Source organism: Lemur catta, chromosome Y (genome assembly GCF_020740605.2).
Source record: "Lemur catta isolate mLemCat1 chromosome Y, mLemCat1.pri, whole genome shotgun sequence".
NCBI classification, from domain to species: Eukaryota; Metazoa; Chordata; class Mammalia; order Primates; family Lemuridae; genus Lemur; species Lemur catta.
This window is the reverse complement of record NC_059156.1, coordinates 5,087,363-5,098,464: the sequence shown is the minus strand read 5'-3', so window position 1 is coordinate 5,098,464 and position 11,102 is coordinate 5,087,363. Positions and strand designations below refer to the sequence as shown.

Below are 11,102 nucleotides of genomic sequence, written 5' to 3'. Positions count from 1 at the left end.
CCAACTGTTAATGGCACACATCTGTAGTCCTACCCACTAGGAGCCTGAGGCAGGAAGAATTGCTTGAGCCTGGGCCTTCAGGGTAGCAGTGCACTATGACTGTGCTACTGCACTCCAGTCTGCATGACAGAGCAAGACCCTATCTCTAACAAAGGGAAAAAAACACAAAGTTAGATCAATAGAAATAATCCAACTGAACAACAGAGAAAATAAACTGAAAAGAAATACTAGACCCTCCAAGACTTTTAACAAAATAACAAAACAATCTTTGTAACAATAATAAAAACATTTTGTAATAATAACAAAAGATCTGAATTTCATGTCATTGGAATCCCAGAGAGAATAAAAAATACATATTAATACTATGCAAACATGAATCAAAGTGGGAATGGTTATATTAACACCACAGAAAGTAGACTTCAGTGCAAAGAAAAATACTGAGGACAAAAGAAGACATTAGCTGATGATAAAATGACCAATTTACCAAGAAAGCATTTCTATGTGGGCATGTACCAAACAACATAGCAAAACCAAAATAGAACTGGTAAACCAGAAGAGGAAATAGACAAATCCAGTTATTACTGGGTACTCCAATAGCTGTTGATTGAAACACTAGAAAAAACTCAGGAAGACTATAAATGAACTGAATACATGCTTTTCAGTCACCCTTGGAACAGTCATTAACTATATCCTGGATCAACAAATGTCAGCAAATTTGTAAGGACTGAAATCATATAAAGCAAATTTTCTGAACATAGTGCAATCAAATTAGAAATCAGTAATAGAAAGATAACAGAAAAATATCCAGGAATGACATAAAAAGCTTATGCATAGCAAAAGAAGTAATGATCTGAAGAGGTAACCTCTGGAATTAAGAATGTATCTGCAAGCCATACATCTGATAACAGGTTAATACTGAAACATATGAGAACCTCAACTCAATAGCAAGAAAGCAAATAATCTACTGGAAAAAAAAAAATGGGCAAAGGACCTGAAAAGACATTCCTCAAAACAAAACATATAAATGCCCAAAAGGTATATGGAAAAATCCTCAACATCATGAATCATCAAGGAAATAAATGTATAATGAGACATTATCACACACTTGTTAAGATGGCTTTTACATGTGGTATATTTATACCATGGAGTACTACTCAGCTATAAGAAACAATGGTGATCTAGCACCTCTTGTATTAACCTGGATGGAGCTGGAGCCCATTCTACTAAGTGAAGTATCCCAAGAATGGAAAAACAAGCACCAAATGGACTCACCATCAGACTGGTTTCACTGAACAACACCTAAGAGTACGTATAGGAATAACATTAATCGGGTGTCAGGCAGATGGAGGGGCATGGGTATATACATGCAAAATGAGTGCGATGCCATGCACACCATCTAGGGGATGGACAGGCTTGAAGTTCTGCCTAGGGGTTGGGGGGCAAGGGCAATATATGTAACCTAAACTTTTGTACTCCCATAATATGCTGAAATAAAAAGAAATTTAAAAAAAGAAACAAAAACAAAAACCTAACACATATAGTCCTAGACTATGTAGTTGTGGAGCACACAGTGCAGAATGTCAGATTCCTGAATCCCCTCTGGAAGAAGAGAACCTACTAGAGCACTGTGATTTGGCTCAAGGGTACTGATAAAATGGAGACATTAACTAGGACTAGTGAGGGGACCTGAAGCCATTGAATAAGAAAAAATAGAGCGAAGGAGGCCATTCCACGTTTTTTGTTTGTTTGTTTTTTTAATGTGTGTATTTTTAATTAGCTGCTGTCACTTATTTAAGGACAATTAGTGGAAAAGAAAAATTTAGCCCCAGAAGGCAGAACCAAAGGGAAGTAAGCCAACTGATGCTCACACGAAGTATCTTTCTATTAATTGGAGGAATTTACACATACAACTATTGCCTTTGAAAGTGGTGAATCAGCCGGGCTCAGTGGCTCATGCCTGTAATCCTAGCACTCTGGGATGCTGAGGCAGGAGGATCGATCACTTGAGGTCAAAGAGTTCGAGACCAGCCTGAGCAAGAGCGAGACCCCATCTCTACTAAAAATAGAAAGAAATTTTATGGATAACTAAAAATATACAGAATAAAATTAGCCAGGCATGGTCGCACATGCCTGTAATTCCAGCTACTTGGGAGACTGAGGCAGTAAGATAGTTTGAGGTTGCTGTGAGCTAGGCTGATGCCACAGCACTCTAGCCTGGGCAACAGAGTGAGACTCTGTCTCAAAAAAAAAAGAAAGAAAGTGGTGAATCATCCATCCTAGAGCAATTTAAGCTGATATTTTAGTTAGCCACCTGGTAAGGAAGTTTCAGAGATGAATCAAGAATAAGAGGTGAGGCCGGGCGTGGTGGCTCACGCCTGTAATCCTAGCACTCTGGGAGGCTGAGGCAGGTGGATCGCTCGAGGTCAGGAGTTCAAGACCAGCCTGAGCAAGAGCGAGACCCCGTCTCTACTAAAAATAGAAAGAAATTATCTGGCTAACTGAAATATATATAGAAAAAATTAGCCGGGCATGGTGGCGTATGCCCATAGTCCCAGCTACTCGGGAGGCTGAGGCAGTAGGATTGCTTAAGCCCAGGAGTTTGAGGTTGCTGTGAGCTAGGCTGATGCCATGGCACTCACTCTAGCCAGGGCAACAAAGCGACACACTGTCTCAAAAAAAAAAAAAGAATAAGACGCGGGAAGACCAATTCTAATTCTACATGAGAATTTCTCCGTCTTGGCATGTTAAGCCTAAGAATACTGATTTATAGAAATTCCCCCTGTATTTTTAGAGACAAGATTTGATTTCAGAAGTCAAATAAGGCTTTGCCTTAAAGAAAAAATAAATGTGTTAGTTCAAAAGCCGCCTTGCCTCAGGAGGGCGTCTCACTGGTCAATAACAGCTGCATTTCAAAGTGACAGTTGTAAGCTGGGCCTTATGGTTCTCACGTGTTTTGAAAGACAAAGCAGGTATTGCCTAGAGCCATAGGTTGCCAGAGCTGATCAACAAAGACAGGCCACTGGAGATGAGAGCTGATCAAATAGATATGCTAAGAGCTGATCGAACAGATATGCTAATGCCCGGGCCCAGGGCCCAGACAGAACCATGTGGTTAAAGTAATTAGCACAAGGCACAGCTCATGTTGACTTCTGAGATCATCTGTCTCCAAAAATACAATGACCAGAGCCAAGATGTCTCTGTTTTTGCTAAAGTAATAGCTTTATCATAAAACTTAGAAGTTTGCCCTGAGAAGATTTTGTAACTCATTGTTCACCTAGATAGAGTTAGTTAAAGGATCTGTAGTAGCCTTTTAGAAGACTTTGACCCTAAACTAAACTGCCTATTATTATGTAAATCCCATTGCTCTTGGCAACAGGAGCTTGTATCTGCCCACATAAGTACCTGTGTAAAAGTTCAGTCTTTGTTGTATCTCCATGGGAAGGGATATAATCTTCCGGATACCCTCCTTATCTATTTTCGCAAATCTTTACTTTATAAGCTATATCTTTGGCTCTGCATATTATTTTTTATTTCTGTTTCCTACTATTTTTTCATCCTTTGCAATGACCCCTGCCTGAGAGACCCAACAGAGAACCCCTTTGCAGGGAACATAGCTAACTCCCCTCATTGGCACTACTGGCATTTTAGAACACAATTTATTGTGGCATAGGGCTGTCCCATTTATTGTCAGATATTATAGCAGCACTGCTACTGACTGGATGGCAAGAGCACTTCTCAGTTGTGACAACCCAAATGCATCCAGACATTGTCAAATGTCTCCATGGGACAAAATCACCAATGGTTGAGAAACACTGATACAGACTCAGTGTATTCTTTAGGCTGCCAAGTCCTCAAGGAGGTGAACTCTGTATAGGTGTCCATACACACCACAATGCCCAGGACAATCCCAGTTTAACTCTGTTCTAACATAATTATAGCCATTCTCTTCTTTTAGTCTCAGAAGGATTCCAGTTTTGATGATCAATGATATGGTCACCCTATGCAGGCACAGAGCTCTTTTTTTTTTTTTTTTAATTTCAGCTTAGTATGCGGGTACAAAAGTTCAGGTTATATATATTGCCCATGCCTCCCCATCCCCTCAAGTCTGACTGAGCTTCAAGTGTGTCCATTCTCTAGACAGCGCACATCGCACTCATCAAGTAGGTATACATCTATCCCCTCCCCTCAGCCCCCACCTCTGTCCGACACTCAATTGGTGTTACTCCCAAATGTGCACTTAGGTGATGATCAGGGAAACCAATCTGCTGGTGAGTACATGTGGTGCTCAGAGCTCTTTCTAATATTAGCACTAGTATTTCTGCAGATAAAGCTGCCACGGGTAATACTGATCCTTAATGTTTCCCAAATAATATTTCAATTCATGGAATCCGTATTAAAATATTCACAAACATTTTTGCTTTTATCTGCTTAGAGCACTGAAGACTTACTCTGCTGAAGAGTAATTGACATTTGATTATGAGATTCTGAATTTATGTGGTATGTTTTGGCAAGTTTGGACTGCTTTTCATAACAAGCAGACAATTTGGCCCCAGCATCATTCTGAAATGACAAAATAAAATTGCAGTCAGAATGCCACTAGTTAAACAGATAGAACAAGAACATATAATTCAAAGAACATCTGGTGGAATATCTAATATTTCCTGAGTGGTTTAGTCCTCTACTTTGCTGAATGTCAAGGCTTAGTTAAGAGCGAATGAGTCATTCTTGATCACTGTCTTTTTAGCCTAGTGCCTAATTTTCCCAAATGTCATGGCCCCCAAATATGAAATGAGTTCTCACAGATGATTCAGATCATGGGGCCCTAAAATTCATGGTCATAGCTCTGTGAAATGGGTAAGTTGGCCTGAGTATTTCCCTGCTTAACTCCTATTGCCATCAAGACCATGCACACCATCTAGGTCCTGATCTCCAATCCACTTCCTAGGCTGCCATTTACTGCCAGTGGTCACAGATACCATTCAAGTACCTCACAACAGGTTCATCCACCACAGCTGCTGCTGCCAGCATCTATACACACCTCTCTGGAGCCTGGGAATGTATGCACTCAGCCTGCTGTTGCCATTGGGGTCACCCATGTGTACTGACTAGGGACCAGAAGCCAGGCAACCACCAAGACTGACACTGCTGGCACTACATGTACCAGATGAGGGCCAAGACCACACCGATCCAGCTCACCACTGCCTTCCTATTGTACTTCCAATGCCTGAGTATATCTCTTAGAGGCCCAAGGACCTGCCCACGAAGGCTTCCCACTGACACTGCTGGTGCCCACGTGCACCACCCAGGACTTTCAGGATTGGCACTTCCTGCCTACCACATCACCTCTTGTGCTTGAAGACCAGACAGGCTGGTGTCCTAGTCCTCAGCAAAGCCTCACCACAACAATCATAGCCTAAGCCATTAAGGAATCACAGATACCATCGGCAGTGAAAAATCATATGAAGACTATACCACTGCATCCATTCAACCCCCCAAGATTGGCCCAGGAAGAATTAGAAAACCTGAATAGGGCAATAATGAGTAACAAGATTGAATCAGGAATAAAAAGTTTCTGAACAAAGAAAAACCCAGCACTGAATGGCTTCACTGCTGAATCCTATCAAACAATTAAAGAACTAACATTAGTTGCTCTCCAACTATTCCAAGGAATTAAAAAGGAATGAATTCTTCCTAATTTATTTTTCAAGGCCAGCATTACCCTGTTACCAAAACCAGACAAGGACACAACAAAAAGAGAAAACTGCAGGCCAATATCCCTGATAAACACAGATATAAAAATCCTAAACAAAACTACTAGGAAACCAAATCCAACAAAATATCAAAATAATAACACTGCATGAGCAAGTAGGGTTTATCCCAGGGATATAAGGATGGTTCAACATTTGAAATCCATTAATGTGATAAATCATATCAATAGAATGAAGGACTTATGATCATCTCAACAGACACAGAAAAAACATTTGATAAAATTTAATATCCTTTCATGATAAAAACTCTCAATCAATTAGGCACAGAAGGAACATATCTCAACATAATAAACGCCACATATAACAAACCCACAGGTAATGTCATACTGAATAGGGAAATGTTGAAAGCCTTAGAGCAAGACAAGGTTTCCCTCTTTCATCACTCCTATTCAACATAGTACTGGAAGTCCTACCCAGAGCAATCAGGCAAGAGAAAGAAATTTAAAAAAACATCCAAATTGGAAAAGAGGAAGACAAACTGTTCCTCTCAGCACATGATAGGATTGTATATCTAGGAAAACCTAAGCACTCCACCAAAAACTCTCAGATTGAAAGAATTCTGTAAAGTTGCAGGATACAAAATCAACATACAAAAATCAGTAGTGTTCCTATACACCAATAATGAATTACCTGAAAAAGAAATTAAAAAGTCAATCCCATTTACAGTAACTACAAAAGATAAAATAAGATACCTAGTAATAAATTTAATCAAGGAGCTGAAAGGTCCCTGAAAGGAAAACTACAAAACACTGACAAGAGAAACTAAATGACTTTCCATTTGTTTGTGTCCAATCCATGCTTACAGATTGGATCAATATCGTTAAAATGAACAAATTGTCCAAAGTAATCTACAGATTGATTCAATGCAATTCCTATCAAAATGTCAATGTCATTTTTCACAGAAATAGAAAAAACAATCCTAAAATCCATATGGAACCAAAAAAGAATGTGAATAGCCAAAGCAATCCTGATCAAAAAGAGCAAGACTGGAGGCATGGCACAAACTGACTTCAAAATATATTACAAGGCTATTCTAATCCAAACTGCATGGTATTGACATAAAAATAGATACATGGAATAGAATAGAGAAGCCAGAAATAAATCCATGTACTTACAGCAAACCAATCTTCAACAAAGGCACCCAGAACATACATTAGGGAAAGGACATGTCTTCAATAAATAGTACTGGGTAAACTGTCTATCCACATGCAGAAGTATGAAACTAGGGCCCTATCTCTCAAAATATATAAAAGTCAACTTAAGATGAACTAAAGACTTATACCTAATTCCCAAAACTATAAAACTACTAGTAGGAAATGTAAACAAAACATTTCAGGACATTGGTCTAGACAAAGATTTTATGGCTATGATGTCAAAAACATAGGCAACAAGAAAAATAAACAAATGGGACTATTTTAAAGTAAAAAACTTTTGTACATCAAAGGAAGCCAATCAATAGAGTAAAAGACAACCTGTTCTATGGGAGAAAGTATCTGCAAACTATGCATCCAATAAGGGACTAATATCTAGAACACAAAGAACTCAAACAACACAACAATAAAAATAAAACAAACAACAAAAATTAATCCCATTAAACAGTGGGTGGGCAAAGGACATGAGTAGACACTTCTCAAAAGAAAACATACAAATGGCCAACAGGTATACAAAAAATGTTCCACATCACTAATCACCAGGGAAATGCAAATCAAAACTTTAATGAAATATCATCTTACCCATGTTAGAATGGCTATTCTTAAAAACACAAAAAATAACTGATGGTAGTGAGGATGAGAAGAAAAGCGAACTCTTATACAATATTGATGTGAATGTAAATTAGCACAGAAACTTTGGAAAACAGTATGAACATTTCTTAAAAAACTAAAACTAGAACTAACATATGATCCAGCAATCCTACTACCAAGTATTTATCCAAAGGAAAAGAAATCTATACATCAAAGGGATACCTGCATTCCATGTTTATCTTGGCACTCTTCACAATAGCAAAGATATGGAATCAGCATAAGTGTTCATCTGCAGATAAATGGATAAAGAAAATGTGGCACATATATTCAGATAAATACTATTACAGCCATAAAAAAGAATGAAATTGTGTCATTTGCAGCAACATGAATGAACCTGGAGGTCATTATGTTAAGTGAAGGCCAGGAAGAGGAAGACAAATATCAAATGTTCTCATTCATACGTGGGAGCTAAAAAAGTGAATCTCATGGAGGTAGAGAGTTGAATGAGAGATACCAGACACAGGTGTCTGTTAAATAAACTTTTGAAATATAATCCATCTTTGAGAAACTTGTGATATTGGATGTGTGAGACAATTGTCATTTAAGATAACATCTCAATTTATTTATTTATTTTTATTGATTCATAATATTTGTATGTATTTATAAGGCACATATGATATTTTATTACATACATAACAACATAGAAATGACAGGTACAAGAAGTCATGGACACCCCAAACACCTTGACTTGATCATTACACAGTCTATGTATGTAATAAAATATCATATGTGCCTTATAAATACATACAAATATTATGAATCAATAAAAATAAATAAATAAATTGAGATGTTATCTTAAATGACAATTGTCTCACACATCCAATATCACAAGTTTCTCAAAGATGGATTATATTTCAAAAGTTTATTTAAGCAACTGGATATTCAGAACCTAAATTGCATTTCCCACTAACTTGGTAAATGGGAAATAAATATGAAGAAATATTCTACATTATTTCGGGAACACTAGGAGTTAAAATAATGTTTTATGCCTAGCTGAGCGACATAAGCACAGTGTTAAATATTCTACAGAAAAAATATTCAATTTCCAACTAGAGATTCCAGCAAAACACATCTTTTAGCCATTGCATATGTCAGTTTTCATCTGCATACATATACAATACACATAGAAAACACAAATGTTTCAGTGTGTGGAACTCTGATTTAAAGAATCTTTCAAGGAACACATCAAGTGTAAATAAACTTAAGACACACACAAAAAAAATATTTAAAACCTTTAAAATGTAATGACTTGAATACATTATACATCCACTTTAAAATAGTTCATAAAGCCATACAGTATTTTCAAGTTATAAACTTTCCTGTTTTTCAACAATAATTAAAGCAGTATGCAACTTGTACAGGAATAAACAAATATCAAAGGAACATAAACACACCATATAGTGATGTAAAAGACACATTTCAAATTAAACATGAAAACAAGTAAAAACTAGTTCCCTATTTAAGCCATATACATCATCTTCATTATAACAAAAATCTGTAATAACAACAAAACAACCAGACTTATTACAACTAATCCTATCTGTTAACACAACATTCAACTCACCTCATTTAATCTCCACAAATCTATGAGACAGCAATTCATCTGTATATTAAAGATAAGGATATAAAACTTAGATTAATAAAACTAGACATGGTTATACAGGTAAAGTAGCAGAGCCAAGGCTGGAGCTCAGTACTAGGGAATCTAATTGCATGCTTTTACTCACTACCATATTAAAAAAAAAAAGAAAGCAAAAACAAACAAAAAAGCCTCATTAGTAGAAAAAATAGGAAAGAATATTTTCATTATCCTGAAATAAGAGAGGTCTTTGAAAATCAGACACCAAGGCCACACATCATCATGAAAGGTGATGATCTGAAAATCAAATTATATAGAGTAATGCCACAAGCCAAGCTAGGACTGATAACAAAAGAGAAAAATATATGTCGTGCATATGACAGATAATAGATTAATATCTTTAATAAAATAATAATTTCTCTTTTAAAAAGAAGTAAAAAATACATACTTTGAAAGAAAAAGGTATAAGATTCTATTAAAAATATTCATGCTTGCCAATTAAGAAACATACATTTGAAACAAAGAAATATAACTTTCACCACAGGAGTTTTAAAGATTCAGAATGTATAACATGGCTAAAGGTATGAGGAAAAGATGCAAACTGAGACACCCTTGCTGCCCAGGTATCTATATCTTATGTGTACCTATTCTTTGATCCCAGGAATTTCCCATCTAGGCATTTTCCTAAGGAAATAACAGGACAGTTAGCCAAAGTTACATAAGCATACATGTTAACTGAACCTTTTAATGTGATAATAAAATGCTGTTATAACCTAGATGACCACTAACAGAGAATTATGAGTTACGAAGAATAAATTACGCTAGAGCTATAAATGGATACTATGCCACCACCATTAAGACCACTGAACTAGATCTGAAAGGTATGTATCATATTTACCAACCAAAAAAACCCAATATACACAAAAACGTGTCTAAATAGCTTTGCATTATACAAACACATGTGTACCACACATTTATATGAAACTCTAATAGTGGGTATCTTTAGGATGTTGCATTTTTTAAAGAAGCCGTTTTACTTTTTATGTAATACTTCTTAACTGATTGTTTTGTATAAGCATTTATGAATTAACAAAAATAGTAGAAATTACTTTGATTAAAAAAATTACAACATCCAGTTTCAGCCCATCAGCTAGAGGAGCAAATATTTCATGTAGTTATCTTATAAGACATGATTTTTTGCGGCTGGAGGATAAAGATGATAAACCAGCATCAGAGGCCACACCTGAAGAGCTGCCCAATCTCCTCTCTCCTCCCCGCCCAGTGACACGAAATCGCCCAGGGGCTCGAGAGAAAGAAATCTTGCTTCCTCTCTTTTAATTGCAGAGCATACATATGCCATTGCCTCATCTTTCCATGCCCAGACAGCCACCTGCTCCCTTTCCATTCGCCACCTGCTCGCCTCCTTGCTCACCACCGCCCCTCAAAGTCCAGGGAGCGCCCCCAGGAAAAACTCGAGCTGCCGTGGTGGCTCGCCTGATTGGTCCAGCTTCCCTTTCCTTTCCGCCTGCACATTCTCCACGCCCAGGGTAGGCCCGCTCAGTCCCCTGTTCCAGCCTGCTCATCTTCCCTAGCGCAGCTTACCTCAGTTTCTCACGAAACAGCATCTCCTCCAGCTCCTCAATCTCGCCGGTCCTGCTGCGCCTCTCAAGATTCCGCCAGAAAAGGCTGACTAAACAGTGGGGACGCGCGCATGCTCAGGAGCAAGTGTTCCACAGCATCCACCCGGGCTAGACCGAAAACCAAAGCCAAGAGGTTCCCCTTGGCAGCCCGTTTTCCAAAACCCTGCTGACATAAACGTCTCCTTCCTGAAACGTCTCACAGTGGTACATCTCGTGGCCAAGACGTTCAAGTCACACCTCTCCTTTTCCCTCATCCACTCAGGAAGCTTGGTCCCATACAGAACTTCTGAGAGCCTTTGTTTTCTGCTTTCTC

General features: G+C 37.9%; 1 long non-coding RNA gene across 1 annotated transcript; it reads right to left on the bottom strand.

Annotated features, from left to right (window-relative positions):
- Positions 1 to 7,783: 7,783 nt before the first annotated feature.
- Positions 7,784 to 10,890, bottom strand: LOC123629046. The gene is made up of 3 exons (XR_006731888.1): positions 10,752 to 10,890; positions 9,135 to 9,173; positions 7,784 to 7,799 (listed from the first exon to the last, which is right to left on the bottom strand). It is a non-coding gene; the product is annotated as an uncharacterized LOC123629046 (long non-coding RNA).
- Positions 10,891 to 11,102: the final 212 nt, after the last annotated feature.